The sequence below is a fragment of the Euprymna scolopes genome, chromosome 36 (assembly GCF_053919585.1).
Source record: "Euprymna scolopes isolate OS-2025 chromosome 36, ASM5391958v1, whole genome shotgun sequence".
NCBI lineage: Eukaryota > Metazoa > Mollusca > Cephalopoda > Sepiida > Sepiolidae > Euprymna > Euprymna scolopes.
Window position 1 is genome coordinate 47340070 of NC_136517.1, and position 4293 is coordinate 47344362.

Genomic DNA, 4293 nt, shown 5'->3' on the forward strand with positions numbered 1-4293 from the left:
TAGCCGTTTTCGAGTCTATAGGGAAGAAACTCATACACACGCAGACAACACACAAAGTTCCTTTTATATAATAGTAGAGATATAGATTTTACTTCAATAGGTTCTCAGAAATCAAGAAACTCATATCTGATGCTACCATTTGATGCATAGATATCTGAGTGCTCTATAAATGTTCTCTTGTGCTCAACCTCAAAATCACCAGGTGACTTGTTTTCTGTTGGAGGAGATACGGTCCTGTGCAGTTTTCACCCTTTGAGAAAGGTTTTGTTTATTGCGAATCGCACGAAAAGTCCCTATCGGGGAATACTGACAAGGTTGCCCAAGCATTTTATTGCAAGCCAGAGTGCTCTTTCCCTAGGGTATTGGCACTTCAATCCCACTTTCTGAACCTTATATCACATCTTTCCGCCCCGGAAATGAGATAAACATCCGTTAAAGTCTTACCGCCTGCATTGGTGTAATGAGACAATCAAAGATAACAACAACAACTACAAGGCTCTTCTGGCACGTAACGAAGATCTACCGGCAGGATCACCCCCCCCCAAGAGTATGAACACTCAACCGGACCGAGCGAAAATTGCTGAAACGCTGAACAACCTGAACAACTGGGGTAATGTGGACCTGAGGGATGCCTCGGATATTGCCCGATGATGGACTTCAAGATGGAATGAAATGCTATGATGATGATGAACGTTGAGTTAGTAAAAACATAAAGGATGTTAATTTCCCCTTCCCCAATTGATCTGTCAACTATATTGTAATGTATCTTTCTTGTGGTATTTTATTATTGCCGGATTCCAGGACAAGAATTCATTTTTTTGTGTATTCATTATTTTGCAGACTGTTATCCGCATCTTGTTTCGCCACATTTCGGCCAATTTATCTTCTGGTCTCCTTTTTGGTGGTTAACGGCGAAGGGATAGGAATGCCGAGTTTTGTAACTGTATCCCCAGTAATTACTGCCTTCCATAGTTGTTGTTGTCTCACCAAGTTTTGGACAAGTAATCCTCTGGTCTGCTTTGGGTAGGATTGAATCTGTTATCTTCAGACAATGCTCACCTGAACCGTAGAGACTCAACGCCTCTATCATCTGCACCACAGAGCTCCAAATTTTATGGTCTTATAAATCCAGCAACTACGGAAGGCAGCTTCTAATTCTTATCAGATTATAGGACAAAAATTCACTTGGTCTGATGGAGTATCCAGTTACGTACTATTACTTCAGATGCCACCATTAAGGTAAAATGCATTATTTCTTGTATGAGGGGGATCTTATCTGAGCTTCGAATACTATGTCATTTCAAATATTTGATCGTGTAGAGTGAAGTATTCTCGTGCCAGGTTGTCTTGACAAACTCCTGTGCAGATAGATTTTAGACATTCGAGAGCAGTGTCTAGTAAGTATTCAAGTTCTATCTTATCTTTTTTTTTTGTATAATTTCTTATCATTTTATTCGAGCTATGGATGGGGCATCCTTCCGGATGCCAAACATTCATTCGCTGTCTCATACATTCCAACTAAGAGATGAATTTAAGGTTCTGACCGTCCATTTAAGTGCAATTGTTTGTATCTCTCTTGCACTTAGTTCACCGGGTATATTTGCCAGGTAGTTTTTCATGAGTAGTATAATTACTGGAATGACGGTTTCAGTTTCTTTTCATGCCGTACATAAGACCTTGATATTTCGTTATCTTTTCTTTCTAAGCTCCGTTTAATCCAGCATCATCAGAGACACTAACTTCTACTAAGGTTGCTTCTTTCTCCGTGTTCCATATCACTATCTCGGTTTTAATAGCTATGTTTTCTAGATACGTAGTTGTAGGAATCGCATAGTATAGTGGATGGTGCATGACTTATTTCCAACTGTTTTTTTTTTCTCGTATATGTTTTATTTTAATTTTTTCTGGTATTTGTTTTATGTTAATTCAGACGAAGTTCTCAGAAATCAAGGGGCCCACTACCTGGGGCTAACTCTTGAACTCTACATGAGATACATAGATATTCGAATGTTCAATTAAATTTCTTTCTCTCTCAAACACGAAGTTAGTAAAGAAATTGAGAACATAATTTTCCTCTCCCCACTTAACCATTTTCATATGTTGCAATACATCTTTTATTTTGGTCTCTTGGTCCTACTGGATTCCAGGACAAGAATTTATCTAGTCTGGTGGAGTATCCAGCTTCGTGATGTTACTTGAGGTAACATCACTTGGAGAAGGTGCACCATTCATCGTAAAAGCTAATGTAAGTTGGCCATAGTGAGGAGATCTTATTTGGTCAGCGAATAGCATGTGATTTTGAATGTTTAGTCAGGGTTTACTTCTAGGGAAAAGTATCCTCGTGCCAGGTTGTTCTAACAAACCCTTGTACAGAGTTGCCTTAGAGAGTCGAGGATAATGTCGAGTAAGCATTCAAGTTCTTTCCAGTACGCATTCAAGTTCTCTCCAGTAAGCATTCAAGTTTTCTCTAGTAAGCATTCAAGTTCTCTCCAGTAGGTGTTCAAGTTCTCTCCACCCCTCTCTCTTATCTTTGTGTGTTCGTGTGTGAGTAAGAAAACTGTTTGTGTGCCAAAACCCGCCTCAATACTTCCTTACAATGATACGGCCAAGGAAAATAAGATTCTGTTTATTTTTGTTTTAAGAAGAAAAAAAAAAAAGACTGGACGAGCACGACCGTAAGGAGGCCGTAATAAACCGAGAGCTGTTGGCAAAAAAGCTGTTCGACCAGAAACCAGTCTCGTTGAAGTGTCGGAAACCGGTCAAAACAGCTATATCCAGTCCTTAATCGAATGGAAAACAGACAAACGCATAATCACATTATACTTCAAATATTATCGACCATCGTCTGAACGATTTTATACCTTGCATCAAAACACTGTTAAACTTGTAATGGTCGGGGACTCGTAAATGCTGCTACTGGCGAAATTTAACAAAAACGCACTGGCATATTGAATGCCGGGCCCTTCTTTTTTTAAGCTGTAGATATTGAATGCAAAAATTGATTTAGCTGATTTACTTAATCATGCAATGATAAAAGCGAGTTACTAACACTTCATGAAACATCACAATGAAAAAAAAAAAACTTTAGTTATATATAGAAACAAAGTATTTGTGTTAGCAAAGATATTTGTTATTTAGAGGCGCTAAAACTATTCGACATAATTCTAACAAAGTTGGTATGAAGCACCTTTGAGATCGAAGATGTTTTATCGAAGGAAGCTTCTGTTCAGTCTCAAAAGACAATAGATAACCATGTAAGTGTAGCTGCGCGTGTAATTATGAGGCAAGGGTTGTGCAATCTCCAACCGCACCTCTCCTGAACCGGCACTGCTTGTGAGGTCCAGAACGACTGGAAACAATGCTGAGATGAGCGGAGAGTACATACAGCACTCGGAATTCCTAAATGGTCACCCATTTTAGTAGTGACCAAACTCAACGCTGCTTAACTTCGGTGGTCTAACGGGAACCGGTGTGTCAACGTGATTATGCTATATAAAATGCTTCATATAGGCATGAACATGAAAATGTTGATACGCCTATTCGATTACTATTGCTGCGTTAAATGGGTGCCTTAAACATTAATATAAAATTACAGCACCATGTAAATTGGCTGCTTTTTTAATTGATGTTACATCACCGAGAGTATGTTCTTTGTGGTAAACCAAAGTTGGGGGTGTTGTAGTCTGGAAGAATTACTAAAGAAAGACACGGATACAGACATGGGTTGAAAAGGACAATTTATATTGAAACAAAACAGAATATACAGATAGTAACAGTCGTAGCACGTAACACCAAGATGGTGTACTACGAAAGTACAGAGGCTACGGTATTTACCTTTCTCCCACCAGGAGAGTATGTAACACAAAATCGTAAGATGGAAATATTCTGTCCCTGCAAAACTAAGTCTGAGTAAGCCTCGCCGGCATTCCCCAGCGAAGGCGCCTCAGACAATAAGCGATAAACATGCCCCTCCCGAATGTTAGGGATCAAAATTATGGAGGATGGGCCTACAAGGGGTAGTTAGAATATTTGCATTAGCCCGATAGCAAAACAGGCCAATGAAATGGCCCAGTTTCTGTCGGACTGATTGGCGAGGTCGGAACCTTGACTTCTGTTTAGTACGAAAGTACATAGGCCTCACCAAGCATCTGTACCTTTCACCGTCTATTTATACAGTTCTGTAAAGTTCATCTAATGCGCATAGGTGAGTCTCCACAACAAGGTTGCTTTTAAAATAGCTACCTTTACAAGTCTAATGTCCTTTATTGTCCATTTATTCTTCGCAGTCTTCGG

At 39.5% G+C, this 4293-nt stretch overlaps 1 pseudogene; it reads right to left on the reverse strand.

The window, feature by feature from the left end:
• Window positions 1-3378: 3378 nt before the first annotated feature.
• Window positions 3379-3496, reverse strand: LOC145260703 (5S ribosomal RNA; annotated as a pseudogene).
• Between the last annotated feature and the right edge of the window lie 797 nt (window positions 3497-4293).